Source organism: Tenrec ecaudatus, chromosome 6 (genome assembly GCF_050624435.1).
Source record: "Tenrec ecaudatus isolate mTenEca1 chromosome 6, mTenEca1.hap1, whole genome shotgun sequence".
NCBI classification, from domain to species: domain Eukaryota; kingdom Metazoa; phylum Chordata; class Mammalia; order Afrosoricida; family Tenrecidae; genus Tenrec; species Tenrec ecaudatus.
In genome coordinates, this window is record NC_134535.1 from 48629223 (window position 1) to 48648594 (window position 19372).

The 19372-nt window shown below is 40.3% G+C and overlaps 1 protein-coding gene and 1 pseudogene across 1 annotated transcript in view; one reads left to right on the plus strand and one right to left on the minus strand.

The window, feature by feature from the left end:
* Positions 1-2432, plus strand: part of LIN7A (lin-7 cell polarity scaffold A) — a 245494-nt gene extending 243062 nt beyond the window's left edge. The window contains exon 6 of the mRNA XM_075551225.1: positions 1652-2432. The gene's annotated coding sequence lies outside the window, so the exon portion shown is untranslated. The remainder of the gene's footprint in view (positions 1-1651) is intronic.
* A 5352-nt stretch (positions 2433-7784) lies between these two features.
* LOC142451395 (small ribosomal subunit protein RACK1-like) lies at positions 7785-8789 on the minus strand (annotated as a pseudogene).
* Between the last annotated feature and the right edge of the window lie 10583 nt (positions 8790-19372).

Below are 19372 nucleotides of genomic sequence, written 5' to 3' on the forward strand. Positions count from 1 at the left end.
TTTAGTGGCTTAAATGAGAAAAAGGATATCAAACCTTTAGACAGTGATACAATGTTGAGTCTGGATACAGTTGAGCTGGCTAGCCCTGGTCAGCTTTGCACTACTAACAGAAAGCTCAGAGGTTCAAATTCACCAGCTACTCTTCTTAGAGAAAGAGGAGGCTTTCAACTCCCATAAAGATTTGCAAAGCCTTGGAAACTCTCGATGGATTTCTCTGAATGGGAAATGATGTGAGGGCAGTGGATTTGGTTCGGGTTGGTCAGCCAGCTGTCATGATAGTTGTGGCATAGCAGCTAGATATCAATGCTTTTAGGTAATTCCTGAAGGAACAAAAATAGCAGACTTTGTAGGTCAGGGGGCTTCTGCACGGATACCTTCGCCAGAGAACATCTTTAGAAGAACTGGCGAGGAGAGCGGGTTAGCACATAGTAGAGATTGCGAGGCCCCCAATTTCATGTTAACCAGAGCAATTTGTGACAAATGGCTGTGTATTTTGCTTTGTAATTACTGAGATGAAATGTCAGTAGAATTAAAAGCAAAGATGGAAGGGCACTGTACTCCCTGAAAGAAACCACTCTGTAGTGGTGCAAGAACAAACAAACAAACAAATGAAAACGGAGACAGGTTCTCAGAGACTTGACTGACGCGTGCCAGCAACAGGCATGATGTGAGAGAACTGTGTTTCTCTGGGTTCTTAATGGCTGATTTTTCAAAACCAGATTGCCAGGACTTCCTGCGGAGGCTTTCTGGGTGCACTCTAAGTTTAGTCATTTTAACAGGTTAGCTCATGAGCATTTTAATGTGTGTAGAGGGGGCGTCTGGGAAAGCGGGGCCCCCAAATTCGATCATAAGGAGAGTTGTCTATTCAGTTCTATCCAGACGACATCAAATTGACAGACCATCCTCCTTTGTGGGAGAAATATGTATATATAATTTATATGTATTAGATATGTAAATAAGCATAGCTCACATCTTTCTGCCAGCAGCCCGAGGCTTAGGAGGGAAAATCCAGGGAAGACATAAGGTCTGCTTCATGGAAGAGCAGCTACTGCACGGGGCCGATGAGAGGAGGGTTGTGCAGGCTTGCCCTAAGAGTCATCCTATTCGGGCTATCAATTATTTGCCTCAGAAGCCCCTGCGTGACGTAGCGGGTTATGTGTCGGGCTGCTAACCAAAAGGCCAGCAGTTAGTCCCCACCAGCGATCTGCAGGAGAAAGATGAGGCGTTGTGCTCCAGCAACCATGTGTCGTCTTGAAAAGCCACGGGAGCAATTCTCCTGCTCCTATCCGATCACTCTGCATCGGATTTGACTCAGGGAAGTAAGCCCAGGCTTTTGGTTTGTCATTTGCCTTCCTAAAGAAAAATACAGTCATCTGAACATAGGAGAAAGGAATGTGTACATTTGGAAGGTTTCTAAACCGATTTTTAAATTTCATTTTCTGGAATAGCTGTGATTTTTCTATTCTTTTGGATAAGTTCTTCCTTTGCCAACCTCAAGCAATCTTTTCATATGGGGAAGAGCTTGCCTGAATGACATGCCCAAAATAAACCTTGCTGTTGTCACATAGCACACGCTCGCAATATATTTAGAACACTGTGGTTGATAACTGAATGTTAATGATGGATTTCTCTTCATTTCCCCCCCTTTCAGGTCCTTGAGGGAAAGCTACTTGATCAAACATCTGATAGTCACACATTTGGAAACGTGCTTCAGAATCCCAGCACATAGGAAAGGAAAAGACAACGCTGCCAATTATACCTGTCAAGATGCTGTGAATACTTGGTGTATAAATTCTTTACCAAGGCAACTCGACACCTTTGTTCTCTGGGCATGAACCCCCTTTGTTGGCGTGCCCTTTACCCACGCACCATTCCCACTCACTGCAGTGGGCGTTCGTCGTGAGTAAAGGGAGAGGTTTTCCAGTCTGCAGACTGAAACAGTATTAGCACAATAAAGTCTGTGACTTTTGAATAGATTACCGGGGCCAGGATTAAGTGACTCTTGGTCTATAGCTTTTCCAGAGATTAACAAACCCCTTATTAGGCTATAGTTCAAACTGCATCAGTTCAAGGTTGCTGCCACTTATAAGAAACCTATACATTGCCCCTTACCCTGATATGGTTGGGTTGCCTGCATTGGAATTCCACTTAATTACAAATTTGTCCTTACTCCCCTCTTGAAAATGGCAAGTGATGATGCTATATTTATACTGTATTCAGGTTCTAGGAGAAGTTTGGCTTTTTATTTTGGAGTTCCTTAGATTTATTGTGTATTAATAGATGGAGCCAGTTTAGCTCAACTTTTAGTTTGTTCGAAACAAGGATAGAGCACTCTAGGACTGTATTTTTTATTTAAGTATCGCTATTATTATTGTTAATTCTAACAATATTATATATATTTATTCCACACAATATATATTATCAGAAGTTTATTTGCTACGAATGTAGGTCCTCTTCTTACCGTGTGTTGGGAATTCGGGCAGGGATGCCTAGCAAAGGCCCTAGCTGCGTTGTTCTTGTTCTCATGTGATACATAGAACCGGACCCTCAGTATTTTGCTGTCGTTGTTTTATATTTTTTGATTGGTAAACGCTGGAGAATTCCAGTCACTTTCTACCTACACTGATGTGCTTTCCAAAAAGTCTATCTGACATATCACAACTTAGGCCTTTAGCACCAAATGACAACATATGAGAGCATATATACAAATATAAGTTTATATCATACAAAGTTCAGATCCATTTCCCCAAATATAAATGGGATAGTCTTGGCATTCTGAGACCAAAATGTTAGTCTTAAAATGAAGCATTGAAAACCAGTGATATCCATATTGTAAATGAACAGGTGTTGCTTCCTTTAGAGGAAAAAGGTGCCAACTTAATTACACACATATATGCAGGTAAATAGACAGATAGCATCCTTTAGAAAACGTCATTTACCAAAAATGGTGTGTTTAAAACCCCTCATACAGACTCCAACTACTGGTTTGTGATAAATCTGGGCAAACAAGTTGATTTTACTTTATGGAATGAAGAAGAAGCAACCATTATTTGGGCATTTAAATATTGAAAGCACACACAAATTCTCTTGACACAAGATGAAATATTTGCAATAGAAGATTAACACTGAGATGGATATTCAAATATTCCCTACTCTCGAATGTAAAAGCTAATTTCCCTGGATGGAATAAATTTGACGTTTCAGACAGTCTGCCCAACTAGAAAATTTTGAAGCTGAGATTAGAAGCTCTCTTTTTGGAGATAAAGCAAAACTGGTTAGAACTACCCAGCACTTTTTGGTTTTTTGGTCCTTGTGGATGGCACTCATCAATACCAAGTTCTACCTGCTCTTCATTGCAGATCAACCACCAGAAAACAATGAAACTAAGAAGTGCACCTATTTCAACAATATCCTAGGATTTCCATCCTTCAAAACATACTTTTTTTTAAAGCGACTAGGTGTGAGGATCCTGTGTATGTTGTGTACCAGGTGTGTACAAAAGAGAGAAACACAATGAAAGGGAATGAGTGAATGGAGATGATGTCAGTATGATCCAGGTTGAGAGAGGTAGTTCCCATTTTTATAAGAAAAAATAAAACATATATTTTAGTTATCATTTAACAAGTGCTAAAGTGTTCAAGTTGTCCAAACAATGCCACACAATTCTCACGAAGGGAAGTGGACCTCCTCATATTAAGAAAATGGTCACTTCAACCATTTCAAAACACTGTGTGAATGTGAAGCCTAAGATGGAGATGTTTTTATTTAGCAGAAAGTTGTTTGGTTAAAATGAAAGCTATCCATATATTTTCCTACCAATGCAAATATTATTATGGTCTTACAGAAGCAGCTACAAGGGAGCAGATGCCTTCTATTTTGTGCGTTCTTCAAGTCTTTGCTAATTCATGCCCACTCCAATAACGTCAAATGCTGATAAATGTATTCCAAGTTGTTGATCAAAATGAAGGAGCACCCATTACGTACATACAAATGACCAGCAAAAGGGCCAGTTTTAATCCATGAAAGTTTGAATTTACTGATCTTCAAGCCTTCACCTACAGTTTTGATCAGAGACTCAAAACCCTGTACCAGAGAATTAGGCTCCTTGTGACTCTCTAACCTTCACTGGCATTGGGGCTTATGGGAAAGGAAAAATGAAGAAGATAAAGAAATACCATAATTTATACTAATGCTGTTTGTTGTTAAAAGTCATATGCGAGCCACTGACATGCCCAAAATCATATTAAGATTTAAAATAAGCACACCAGATAGCTCGTACTGACCAATCGTTACACACAAATCAGGTCATCAATGTTGAGGGAAAATAATGTGTGACTTTTATTGGTGACTTTCTTTGTCATCAGAGGCGCTCTGATGGTGCCGGCAGGTAAGCTGGGCAGTTTGAAACCATTACCCCTCTACAGGAGAGAGATGAGGCTTCGTTCACACTCCTGTAATTATCTATAATCTCAGAATCCCACAGGGGCAGCTAGTTGTATCCCATAGGGTTGGGGGGAGGTGGAGCCACTGTACAGCAGTTAGTTCTTTATCCTGATGAATTGTTGGTTTCTTTCTGTTGATCCGATTGGTGGCCAATAGGATGCCTTTTTTCCTCAACTCTTTCCTGGTATAACATTAAGGCCAATGGACAAAGCCTACTTTAGTCAAAGAAAACCCGGACAGTCTGGTTAGAGCATTCGTGTTTTGATTCTGTTGCTATTTGGAATAGAACATCTGCAGGGGGATACTGGGTTTACATTATCATTGAATTGGGAAAGAATAACAGACTTTGTGCTTCCTCAATCATGTAATCAATAGGAACTGCTCTAGTTATGTGAATTGCCACTGTCTTTAAAGACCATTCTAAGATCTAAATGCAAAACCTCCTCTTCAGAGGCTTCTGTTTTCTCAGTCATTCAAGGCTGTCTCTAAGGAACTCGGCAGATATGGATGACACTAATTTCCAAATGCAGTTTCCAGCAGCAACGAATCAAACTGATGTTATCTCATTTCATTTTACTCCGCTGTGTCTGTACAACTCCGCTACATGGGAATATTTTGTCTACATCATTTTAGACATCGCTAGATACTTGTGGATATGTGAATTATGCCTGAATTTCTCAGATTTTAGCTAGTTTCTGTTTGTCAGACAGATCCAGTCTGTTGGTAAGGCCAGACTTAGGCAACATTGTAAAGCAGAAATCAACACTGAAAGTCAAGAAGACCTCCACGTAAAAAGATCTCCCCAAATATGAGTAACTGCCTCCCACCCCCATCTGGTTTCTTCCTAGATGACAAATTTCATTAGAAAAGGAACTGTGACTGCCTAATTGACTGCTGTTTCCCAGGGGGTTGTGGCTCCAGTGCCTGACATAGTAGGCAGTCCGTATTTGTTGAATGAATGGATGGATGACTGACAGGTAGAAGGACAAAAAGCAATTTGTGCACTGATAATTTCCTAAATCTTAGCAGTCTCTATCATATAGAGTGTCTTTAATTTCAAAACTTCATGTGAACACCAGAATTGCGTCTTGATGAATATTTTCAGGTATATAAATTTGGAATGAAATTCAAGTATTTCAAGGATTTCAGGACATTCAGATAAGGATATCTGGAGATTTAGGGAACTCCTTGGAATGAATGTTCTCAACTTTTGTAATCGTGTAGGAGAGCAGATTGCGTGTTTTACAGGGGGCTTTCAAAAATAGTGTCGCTATAAGCCGGAATTGAGTTGATGACAGTGAATTTGGTGTTTCTCTTTCAAGCATCAAACTGTTTCTAAATTTTTATTCCAACCTAGAATTCTATCATCCATTTTATTAAATTATTTATTCTGTAAAAGTGAGGGGAAAATGTTTCATTATGAATATCATGAATGTTCCTTTCAAAATTATCAACAACTTTCCTCTAAAGAATTCCAAGTAATTAGATATAACATCCCCAAATTTTCTTCTGCTTTCAAAAGACGACTTTTCCCTTCATATCTGACTCTTTGCATGTACCTAAGCTAAAGTTGAATCACATACCTTTAGACTTTTCCCTGTGTTCATTCATTTAATGAGTAACTACTGTGCATATACCAGGTGCTAAGTTATGGAACTGCAAATGGAAAACGGATGAGTGTCCCCATGCATGGAGCTCAGTGTGAGGCACTGAGGTGTTCTTCCATTTCCTCCAGCTGTAGCTAGAGTCTCCTGTTCACTGGGTCTCTGTCACCTCTGATACAAATGAATGAAATTCCCTAGCCCCAGGAAAATGTGCCCGGATTAATATGAGATTGGTTTCCTACGCACACCATTAAAAAATTCTGCTCAGTTTGTCCACCTACCACAGTTACCGCAAACCCCAGTGATGTAGGTAAATAATACTTATTTCATAACTGAGATTTATTAGGTGCATACTATGTTCTATCACCTGTGCTGAGCAATTTCTTGGTTTATCTCATTTGATCCCTTCCACAATAAGAAGTTTCCAGTTTGGATAGATAGGAAGACAAGCACAGGTGTTATGTGGATTGCCCAAGGTCACACGGCTAGAGAGTAGCACTACAGTTTACACCCATGCAGCCTAACCCAATGCCCCTCTCCTTTATGCTACGCTGTACTTTGGGGGGCATCGTTTAAAATGATTCTCCATAACTGTCTAAAATGCATAGGTGATTTGCTGTGCATGACAATGTTTTGAACATTGCAATATGAAAGGATATTAAAGTATTACTCAGAAAAATCACATCAGTGCAGACACTGGGATGGAACTCAATCTCATGCTACAGCTTCAGCTCATGAAAAATGCTTCAGGCCAGAGACACGGATAAAAACAAAGGTCCGGAAAACTTATGATCTGTTACAAATATTTGAATGACTTTTGGGAATTACGTATCAATAGCCACTGTGTGTATTTGGTGCTACAAAAACTGGAAGAAACAACACCCCTGCTCTAAGGGATTATCATAAATGCACAGCGTGAAGATGAGCCAAGGGTATTTCACAAATAGGGGGCAGGATTGGGCAATGGTACTGGTTTCTCCTCATGCATGTGCATCGTGTGTTTCCGATTGTTTTCATTATTTCTTCTGAAGGAGCTGCAACTTGTGCAGTGGTTCACCCTGACCAAAGTGGTATTATGCTGCTGGGAAGTAAAAGTATTAGACACCAGACTGGAAATATTGTCTTCATTATCAATCAAATAACTTTGTTATTTTAAAAACATGGCTATTCAGATATTTTAAATACTGAGGAATTAGAATATTTAGAAACTACACTCCTAGTTTTTGCACCCCCTGGCCATACAATAACTTCATCCTATTGAGTGGTTAGGTTTTTAAGCCAATGTGGAAGGCAGGGAGAGATGGTCTAGCATTGTAATCAAAACCAGACTGATCAGGGTTCACACTTGCATAGAATTAATGCTTTCTAAGGGAACGTGAGTTCTTGGCTCCTCTATCATTTGCTCACAAAGAATCATCGGCATTATTTCAATGTATTATCTGTCCCTACCTCAGTTAAATGAATATGGAATATGGAACGCAACCCAAATTCAAGCCAAGCCAAAGAATCTTCTTAAGAAAACCACTTCCATAGCTCATTATTGGATCCCATTACAAACCAATTCCATAGATAGCTGCTAGAGAGTGAATTCTGAGTCACGGTGACCTAACATAACAAAAGGAGACATTTAATGGTCCTGTGTCATACTCATGATCAATGTCTTACACTTGAGTGCATTGTGTCAACTATTGTGCCGCTCCCCTCATTGAGGCACTCTGTCATCCTTGCTTGTTGTTTTCAGAAAGCCAGTTTGTTTTCATGACAAAAGCTGAGCATTACCTGACACCCTTGCTCCAGGCTATCTGTGTAAACCAGCAGAGTCTAGCAATCAGACCAGGCCAAGGAGGTTCTCTGGAGGGGTATAGGGGTGGACTGTAGCTCAGCCTTGCTATTAGCATTGATAAATAATTGCTTCAGGTCATCTACAATGATCTTGCCTTTCAAGTCCTAGGTCTTGATACTGGGGCCTATGGCAGCACAGAGCCAGTAGCAGTTGGTACTGAAGTTCAAGATGTTTATGGTATCCCCTCTATCAAGGGTATAATGGTGTTGCCTTCATCGATGTCCTCAGCATGGCTTGGTCATCCTGGCCCCAGAGAGAAGCACAGAGGAGTCTATCTGGAGAGAGTCCCAAGTTTTAAGTCATCTGTGTGGGCCACGTGGTTGGCTTTCAGCTTGCAATGAGCCAGGTTCCACACGTTAACCAACTTGTGCCAGCCCCAGGAGACAATGGTGAGATTGCCACTGGTGGATGAAAAGTGGACACACAGCACCCATTCTGAGTGGCTCACACCCAGAGTGTCCCACGGCAGACCGAGTTTATCTCGGGAGCCAGTGACAGTCTGCTGGGTGTCAAAAGAGACACTCAGCCCATCCCTGTAGAGTTTAGAAATCCAAGTGTGGTCGTGCCCATTGTGAAGCCCTAGAGGCATAGTGTTCCATCGCAGGAGCCGGGGAGGGCAGACTGGTCATCAGAAGAGAAGACTACATCCCTAAAAAGTGTGAGTGACCACACCGAGCATGTTGGGGAATACCATAGTATTCACTGCTGAGTTTCCCCATAATGATGATCTTATTTTGAGAGGCAGATGGTATTCTGTCGGGAATTTCAGAGTGGTAGCCACCTGGGTCACCTGGCCATTGTGGCCCTTGAGGGTGCCATGAAGGGTCATTTTCTCAGTGCGGGGTTGCTGCAGTAACAAGGATGGCACTAGATAGCTCAGAGACACCAGCAGCACCTCCCCCCCTGGTTGACCCTCTTCGTTTTGTCATTAAGTGTGATGTCATCCACTAGGAACTGATCTCGCAGATGATGCATTCAAAATCAGCTGATAGGGCAATCCTCCGTTGTGATCCCTACGTTTTAATACTGGCTAATTCTCAAAAGTAGATCACCAAGACATTCTAATTACTGCTTTCTAAATAACTAACAATGTTAATTAAATGCTAAAATTAGTTAACATTTATTGATCGAAAATATTTTGAATTAAGGTTTATACAGAATTCACCAGTTGAGAAATTAAAATTTCCGATACACAAAGTCATACGTATCAACTTTTCTTTCAGTCTTTCTTTTCACACCTTGATTTCTCCTCAAAGTACTACCTTTTCCCGCTCAAATACAAAAGCTGTGAAGCCCTTGCATTCTACCTGGCAAATTATCTTGAAACACCTTTCCTTCCCGTTATTCCCACTTGTTCACAGACTTTTTACTGGGACTTTCCTGAGTTCCTAACTGCTTCCAATTACCACCTCCCTCCAACTTTTATGGCTCTGCTGGAAAAATATTTCTGAACGTGTTCCTTTGCTCAAAGCCATCACAAAAGATGAAATACAACATTTCACTGGTGTGGTATGGATTTGGGAGGACATTATAGTGCTCTTTCCCTAAGAAGTGGAATGTCTTCAGGACCATGACACTGATGTTGAAAGCTTGCACGTGGTGTGTGAATTAGAAGTCACGTGGGACCATAACAATGAAAAGCAACACAAATTGCTCCTCATGATAAAAATAAACTAGCAGGAGTCAATGATGATGATAGCTACCATGACATCAAAACACAAACCACGTTTTCAAACTTTTCACCTAGGACGTGTGTGGTGGGGATGAGGGACAATTCTGAGGGATCGGCTAGGGAAAGGGATGATTTGTGACCCAGAGAAGAATAAATTAATTTTAAAAATTTTTTTTAATTAAAGAAAAACCTGTAAATAAATCAAGGACCGATTTTTGACCTCTAGGCGTGTCCTCAAAAAAAAAAAATGTCAGCCTCAGAAACACACAGGGGCACTTCTACCCTGTCTTTTAGTACCATGTCTATGAGTCAGAATTAACTCTATGGCAGTGATTTTGGTCTTTGGAGTTTGGCTGTTTTTCCAAGGGACAAAATTGTAAAGAGGAAAATTGTATTTCAAATCGGTTAGGGAACAAACAAGAAGTGCAATATAACAGCACCTCCAATTGGACTCCAATAATGCTCCACTGATGAGCGGTCCTGCCTACAAACCAACAGTAAGATTTGCCTGCTCTTCATTGGTGTGGCTTTCACATACAAACAATTATATTTAAAAAGGGGGTTGGGAGACTAATTACTATTGCCTTAATCGCTTTAGTTTAGATTGGAAGACAAGATTTGACTAATAATATAAAAGCAAAACATCCACTCACCACTTGCCACAGGTCATGTATGAACATGTCCTAGAAATTCATGCTAGCACAAGTTTTATCTGCGTATAACCTTTATCTACTCAACATAGTCAACATCTAGCATAATACAAAAATTGGTTCTTTTACACCCAGTGATAGAAAACATGACATCTTAAAAGAAAAATTCCCATATATGGATATTTCCCCCACATTCTTTAAATTAGAATAATTCCAAACAGAAGTTCAAGATACCAACACAATAGAGTTTCATTGAATTTTGGTTTCATATGGGCTTGTAATTACTTTGTTGCTATAGTCTATAGAGGTGTAAGACTGAGAAGCTTGCTGGTTGTTGCCGAAGAGGACCCAGAGACAGTGTGTACCCGGACTTTTTATAAAATAGCAATCGTTCACCAGGTTTTCAACTTTGCCAATGCAAGCTCATTGTCCCCTTTCCAGGACACCCTAGAGAGATTGTCCTTGTTGTGTCTTTTCTCAAAACAAGTGCAATTTTAAAAGTGTCATTGAATCAATTCTGACTCATGATAAACCTCATGTGTGTCAAAGTAAAACCGTACTCCACGGGGTTTGCTCTGTTTTTCTTTCTGATTTTCATGTAGCTTGATCTCCTGGTGGGCTCCTGCCTCTAGCCTTTTGATTCACAGGAGAGTGTGTCAAGCCTTCAGGAAGCCTAGAGACTCCAGTTATGGGGGTATTCGAGGTAGGCATGTTAACTCTCCAAGATACCCCAATTTTGAAAATGCTTTATGCCACCAACCTACCTAGAAGGCGGAAAATGTACAGGCCTGTTTTGTATAAACTTCCTCAATTCAAAAGTTGACTAGAATATTTCCTTTTTTGTTACCAATAGCCACAACTCAAACTCAGTTAAACATGAGTGAAAAAGGGAATTGATAACCCCAAAACAGATACACCCAAGGCTACATCTGGAGTCTCCGTGTTAATAGACATCTCACCTCTTCTTACCCTTCTCTCTTCTGTGCTCCTCTTACCTTTCTTCCACTTTGCTTTTGACTCGTATTCTCTCCCGGTACAATCTCCCTCCCTCCTTTCTGCATTACATAGGGTTCCCTGTTGTCCTGGACACACATCCTTAATATAAGATATATCTTTTTTCAAAGAAATCAAATCTCTTTTCTTCCTTATCTATGTCTTGAACATACATGGACTGAAAAGTCCTGTTTGGCTCTAGTGTTTATCAAGTGAGGTTAATCACAATGGAATAAGTGAATCTGGCTCATACTCCCACCACACATTTGATGGGTCCTCTTACTAGCTGCAGATGAATAGAACCAGGGTAATAGGATAGGTCCACTGCACAGCAAGTTAAGAAAAGAACGACAAAAGCAACACAATTACAAAATTGGGTTACAGGTAAGCTAACACAGTATCTGGAGAAACAAGACTACTTAATAGGATATGGGGTCCTGGGAAAGCTATCACAAAAGCATAATTTGTGGTAGATAAATACATCACAATTACAGGCAGGACTACAAAAGTGAGAAAGAGACCAAACTAGGGCTATGTACAGTATTCTAAGTAGAAAAGCTTATAAGATTGGTTCAGGGCCCTCGGATCAAGGCAGTCAGGAGATAACTTGTAATCAAGTGGATCCTAGTACCCAAATCCCATCAAGGACACACCCTGGCAAACCCCTAGGTGTTAGGCTGGTCCTCTCAGGGCAGCTTAAGGTAGTGGTAGTACTCTATTTTCTAATACCCTCTGCCTAAGGGCAAAGCTACACATAATGCTGGTTAGTGGTCACCAAGAATTCAAAGGAGGCTGAAACTTTATGGAGAACTAAAAAAAAAAAAAGGAATTAAGACATTGTAATCTGTAGCCTTTTTGGCAAGCTGATGCTCAGAATTTAAACTCTAATATGGCACGTACAACAACAATATTTTCCACTTGAATTTGACCTTCCAGAGGTGACTACAAGGAAACATCAGGGAAAACTCATTTCCTAGCTAGAAGATTGCTGGGTTGCAGAAATCTATAGCTCTCCAACAATGCCACTGGTTTTATAGCCATATGGCTTAATGAGAGCATTCTTAGGAGAACTGGAAGTGAGCCCCTGAAAGATGGGACACAGGAGCAAAGAGTTTGAAGACCGGGATGCTTACTGCAGGGAAGCCTTCACCAACTGAATGTGCTACCTGGGAAGAACAGGCTGTTCCATCCCAGTCACCTGTAGTCCTTAGGGTAACAGAAAAAGGATTTAATGGGACGTAGTGCTCTTGGACTAATGTCATAGAGCAGGCTATTAGAGCGGGAACCTGGAAGGACTTGAAAATTGCACCAATGTCTCATTATTGTACAACTTTCTAAAATCTTATTTTCTTTCATTTAGCCTCTGACCAGTAGCAAAACATCCACAAACCAGAAATAGTCTAACCATCAAACGGCTTAAGTAAACTCTGGGAAAAGATGACTCTGGAGAAAATATAAATATAGCAATTTTAAATAGCACTGACTTTAATTTCAGTATAATTTAATTTACGTGTAAGAAACAAAAATTTTGTAGAATCAGTCCCAGATATTAAAATTATTGCAAGGGAGAATTCAAATAAGCCTTGCCGAAAACACTGATTACAAAAGAAGAACACATCATTTTTACCTCCAGGTATGAAGATTCTTCAATAAACTCGTAATACAAAGCAATTCTATTACATTCTCATTTTAAAGTTATTTTATCCTTTTGTGTGTGCTTATATTTGAATAAAGCCTAATAACACAATTGTAGCAATGCTTCCAAATGTGATCTTTAATGGAAAGTCAGGGTAACGGCCCCACAGTGCCAGCTTTTGCAGTTATATAACAATATCAGGAAAAATTAAAGCGTTTTCTTTTTCTCATAAGACACATTGCTTTTCTATCGACAGATTTTATTAGATTTCATTGCATAATTTTCATTGGATTTGATACAGTGGAATCCTGATCTCCACTCAGATGGTTATTGATCCCAAGTTGCTGGGTCTCTTCCCCTAGAAAAGCCATGAACAAGAACGTTATAAATTGATGATGCAGTACGTGCCGTGATGAGGAAGGCTGTCTGGAGCTGGTGCGTGAGCTAGAATAGAAGGAGGAGGCTCTCTTAGCTGGGCAGAGAGGTGATACTTTTTTTAATTAGCTTAAGTTAGGCCCTACCTCCTTCCAAATCTTCCTAACAGTACAAATTTTCAAAGAAGATCTAATCTCCCGCCACAGACAAATGGAGCAAGAATTGACCCAGACCCATGCGCCTTGTGACAGCTCTGCTCTGTGAGGCTTTCAATGGCTGCTTTTTCTAAAGCTTGGGTTGTCAGGCCTCTCTGCCATGGCTGTTGGGAGGCATCTTTGGGAGGAGTCCAGTCTTTGCTTGGGATCCCTGAGTGTTAACTGTTTGTACCACCGAAGAATTCACATGATGAGATTACCTGTTAAAGTTACCTCTTTCTGTGATCTGATGATGGATTCAGAATAAAGGTGTTGCTTGGTAGGAAAATTCAAATGGGAATAATCAGGGGCAAAAATCTTCAAAAGAATGATGACGGAAGAATCAAAAGAAACTAGAAGGATTGCACGTCATTGTACTACAATAATTTGTCAACATCTCAACTTGTTCAAGAGGTACATGTGATCAAGGACTAATTAAACTATTGAAAGAAGTCCAAGCTTTATTGAAAGCATGGCTTTACAAAAAAAAATTTTTTTTAAAGACAAGGCTCTCAGAACAGAATACCAATCGAGATAGTTTAAAAAAAAATGATGCAATGCTGGAAAGTCTCATTCATCGAAGGCAAGAAATTTGAGAGTTGGCCAATGGGCTAGAAGAAATCATATGCATGTGCATTGTAGAAAAAGTGGGTGCATTGAATCTAGAGCAATGGCATGACTATCATGGACACAGACAATTTGATGAAGATAATTTTTAAATGACTGAAGCCATATACAGACAGAGAACTGAAAAATTCAAGCTGGATTCAAAAGAAGACATGCAACAAAGGATGTCAGGATGCACCAGCCCCTAACACATCATCACGGGTCCAGTAGGCACAATTGTACAGCGATAATAAGTAAAGATTATAGTAAAGTCATAAAGAGCATGAGAGATAGAGGAGAGATTGAAATAATGGACTCAGACACATTGCATGGTAGCATGCTCACCTCAGTCCTGCTTAGTGGTCCATGTGGAGAGAGGGGAGGGGATGAAGGACAAGGGGAAAGGGAACAGGGGAAGAGAGGGAGCCAAGGAGAGGCCAAGAGGGGAGCCTGAGAGAGTGAGCTCTTTATTGCTAACCCAGGCCTATATATCTTTGAGGGGAGTGCAAGCCCACTAATTACAAGTAAAGACCTGCATCACAGGAAGGGGTTTCACTATAGATTATAAAGCAATGAGAGGGGGACAATCTAGGGACATGCATGCAAGAGGAAGAGGAGAGATTGGGGTATACATGCGACAAGAAGGGCAGATCCTAGATTCAGATGGCAGCCTAACTTTGGATGTCACTGAGCCGATTTGACCTTTTCCCTGACTCAACTATAGAAACCATTATCAGTAGGGTGTGAACTCCACCTACTGGAACCAAATCAATGACTGCAAGCCTTTAGGAAGAAGCAGTCCATTGTCCTTAACAGCAGGGAGCAAACCCTTCCTTGGTGGGAACAGACAGTTGGCTGGAGGATGTCTCTAAGCATCTGACCTCCCCCCATATGCTGGCAAAAGCCCCTAATGTTTGGCATGTCTTTGGGGGAGACACAGCTGGGGAAAATCTCTTTATAATCCCACAAAAGTATCTCATTGCACAGTCTGGTGGATCATGGCCCAAAGCAGAAACCCTCAGAATGATATGTAATTGTGCTTCATTGACTAGTTAAAGTGTTTGACTATTTGCATCATAACAAATTATTGACATCATTGCAAGAATAAGAATTTTGAACAATTTAATTATGACTTTGCAGAAACCGAGCAAGATGCAACATTAAAAGAGAAGAGGAAAGAATCCATGGTGTAAGGTTAGAAAAGATGTATAGCGGGGTTTTATCCTTTCATCATTCTTGTTCAATCTGCATAAATTGAAAAACCAAACTCACTGCCATAGAGTAGATTTGGATTCAAAATGCCCCCATAGGACAGAGTAGGGCTGCCCCTGGGGGTTACCAAGAATGTAACTCTTTATGAGAGTAGGGAGCACATTATCCAATGAGCTGCAGTGTATGAAGAATAATTTGGCATTAAAAGCAAAGGAAGACCACCTATAATAGGCAAGTTGTTGCTGAAAATGACAATGAAGCATTTACTGGAGATGATCAAACCACAGCCTTCAATATATCTCAACATACACAATATAAATATGCTTAAATAATATTTTTGGATCAATAATCAATGGCCGTGGAAGCAGCAGTCAAGAAATTAAACAACATATTGTATTGGGAAAATTTACTGCAAAAGACCTCTTTTGAGTGCTAAAAGCATGGATGTTATCTTAATGAGTAAGGATTTCCCCCTACTCTATGCTTCTTTTCTTCTATGTCTTCTCTGCTCTTTTATTAATCAAGAGTGATTGATTTAAAATATACCCTACATATATGAAGAAGGCTGATGGTCCCCGGCTTTCGAAGGATATAGCATCTGGAGTCTTGGAGGCTTGAAGATAAACAAGTAGCCATCTAGCTGAGAAGCAACAAAGCCCACATGGAAGAAGCACACCAGCCTGTGCAATCAAGAGGTGTTGAAGAGATCAGGATCAAGTGTCAGGAGACCCAAAGCCCATCTGTAGGCAACTGGACATCCCCTTACAGAGGTGTGGCGGGGAGGAGAGGAGTCAGTCAAGGTGCAGTGTAGCAACAATGAAACATACAATTTTCCTCTAGTTCCTAAATGCTTCCTCTCCCCTGCCCCGCAAAAAATATCATGATCCCAATTCTACCTTACAAATCCAGCTAGACCAGAGAATGTACATTGATACAGATAGGAACTGGAAACACAGGGAATCCAGGGAGGATGATCCCTTCAGGACCAGTGGTGTGAGTGGCGATACCAGGAGGGTAGAGGGAAGGTGGGGTAGAAACGGGGAACCGATGCAAGGATCTACATATACCCTCCTCCTTTGGGGACGGACAACATAAAAGTAGGTGAAGGGAGATGTTGGACAGTGTAAGATATGACAAAATAATAATTTATAAATTATCAAGAGTTCATGAGGGAGGGGGAGCAGGGAGGGAGGGGGAAAATGAGGAGCTGATGCCAGCGGCTTACATGGAGAGCAAATGTTTTGAGAATGATGAGGGCAATGAATGTACAAGTGTGCTTTACACAATTGATGTACGTATGGATTGTGATAAGAGTTGTATGAGCCCCTAATGAGAAGATTTAAAAACAAAGCAAACAAAAAACACATACCTTACATACAATCTCATTAACATAGCAAAGACTCTATTCCCAAATGGAATTATATCAATAGATATAAGGGTTAGTATTTACAAAATTTGGGGATGAGTGGTGGGATAGACATAATTCTATGCAGAATACTAGCTATAACTGATTGTTACTACCCAGGGCACACCCCTTCTCTATCCTTTTAAGATCCTGGGGCCTCATTGAACTAGGCATGGATTCCACCATTCCTCCAAAGGCCATTGTGAATGCAATAGCAAGAGCACTTCCACAGCAAAAGACACGGGATTTGGAATATCGAAGAAGGTGTCTTTCTCAAACATCGAGGCCTTCAGGATTGCCGAGGTAGCTCACTTCTACCAGTCCATGAAGCTCTGCTTAACTGATTGCTCTACACACACTAATTTTTTATGCTTCTATATTGCATATGGAAGATTTCCACACGCACCCTACTTCTAAGAGAAACTTTCTCTAAGAAAATTACTCCTCACTAAACATAGTTAAGTTCCAAAGGCCAGATCATCATTATGTGAAAATGAAAGATTATCACATCAGATTACAAAATGGAGACGTACCACATCATTACATAACTGCCAAATCACATGGTTATGTAACTGCCAAACTACTGAGAATCATGGTCCAGAAAAATAGACACATAACTTTTTTTTCTTCCCCCTCCCCAGACACATAACTTTTACCATCATAGTCAGTACTACCCTTTCTTTATATGCCTAAAATAGACACTAAAAGTTTAAACTATTGTAAAATGTTGGATAATAAGATGATTGCTCAGGTCAGGTGTCCATCTCTGCCAGTCCATTATGACCAGGAAGATAGAGCCATATAGTACAAAACAGATACAGGTGGTGGGAAGTGAGAGATGATGGTGGGTAAAATAGAATAATACATTTTATGGTTCTAAGTGAGCCTAGACAGTGCTGTAGGGTAAGCATTGAACCACTACCCACAAAGTTGGTAGCTCAAATCCAACAGGTGCTAGTGGAAAGTTGAGGCTACCTGTTCCTGTAAAGACACCCATATAGGATAAATGTGATTGGACTTGACTTGATGGCAGTGGCTTTTTGGTTTGTGACCTCAACAGAGCCCTTATAAAACATTCCTGTGATAATATCTCATTAAGGAATTAGAATAATCTGATGAACTCTCCAAAATTAATTGCAGACTTTGCAGATTGTCACTTGCACAAATGGGCCCAGCTAAGAGAGTGGGTGAGGGTATTGTTATCACCCAAATTGGACCCTGTGGGCCTGGGTTGAGGAAACCTGGTGGGTTACGCATCAAGCTGCTAACCAACAGGTCAGCAGTTCTAATCCACCAGCTCCTCTGGGGAGAAAGACGAGGCTATCTGTTCCTGTGAAGATTTAAAGTCTCTGAAACCCACAGGGCAGCCCTCCTCTTTTCTAGAGGGTATCAAGGAGCTCCACAGCACTGAGGTGGAGTTTGTGGCCTGGCTACGATATCAGTTTAGAAGCCGGGGTTGGTTTGGTTTGCTAGCTGGTTTCTTTGTTTTTGTGGTTTGGGTATTCATTCACCCCAATTTAATTCATCTGCCCACATGGAGTCTTTTAGCAATTAATCTGTCTGTAGGCATATTTTTCAATTTAAATAAAGGTCACATTAGTGGTTTGAGATAATTTATTTACTTGGCTCATCATTATTTTATGTTATAATGTACAGCTTTGTTTTGTTTTTAAGTGATGAACTAAAAAGAGAAGAGATAAATATGAGAGTGTCCCAGCTCCTATTGACAAGGCATTCCAGTATTATACCTCCTTGGGAGATATATAGATATATATATATTTTTTTTTTTTTCCTGAGGCTAGGCTGGGGCTGAGTCTGAGGCTAGGCTGGGGCTGAGGGCTGGGCTGGGCTGGGTCTGGGGCTGAGTCTGAGGCTAAGCTGGGGCTGAGGACTGGGGCTAGGCTGGGCCTTGGGATATTTTATTTACAAGTTTAATAAATACTTATTGTTATGTGAGTAAACGGATCTCTATTTCCTAAAATAAGAAGAGCTCAAAACAGAAAATAATCTCTCTTGTTAGTTCTTAAATACACCAGCAATGTCCCTAGATTTTTTTCCTTTCCACCTCTCTCCACCATGACATTCCTACAGTGAGTGCGTTCAGCTAGTCAACCGATAACTTCCTAAACAAAACAAAATTGACTTTCTGTCACTTGTAGCCAAGAGTCTTAACTCTTATACCTTGCACAAATACACCCAACTGCATACAGGACCTCTGAAATAGCTTTTAGTACCAGCAACATGCAAGTCTAATTGTTAAAGAAATAACTCTTCTAAGAACAATTACATGATTTAAGACAAATCACTGAATCTTGTGGGTTGGCTAAAACCACAGTGAATACAGATTGAATCCACAGATAAAACGTAATTAAATCAGTCCTTGAATGGTCTGTTTAAAATCTATACACTCAAGAATCTTAAGCATTTTCTTTTTAATTATTTCTTTTTTAAGTATTCACACATTACACCTTAGTCTAAAGAAGGGAACAGTGAGATTACCTGAAGATTTAAACTAAGGATTCCATAAGAGTTTACAATCCCAAGGGAATTGAATTCACCACTGAATAGTTCTGTCTCTTAAACTATTGAAATTTTACTTTTCTGCAACAGTGATGCCAAGTCTTTAGTCATTAGTGTAAATCTTCTTCATTAAACATTCATTAAGTCATTATGCTAATCCATTTCATTGCCTGTGCAGGGAAGAAATTAATCAATATCACGGTCCGTGGCAAGTATCAA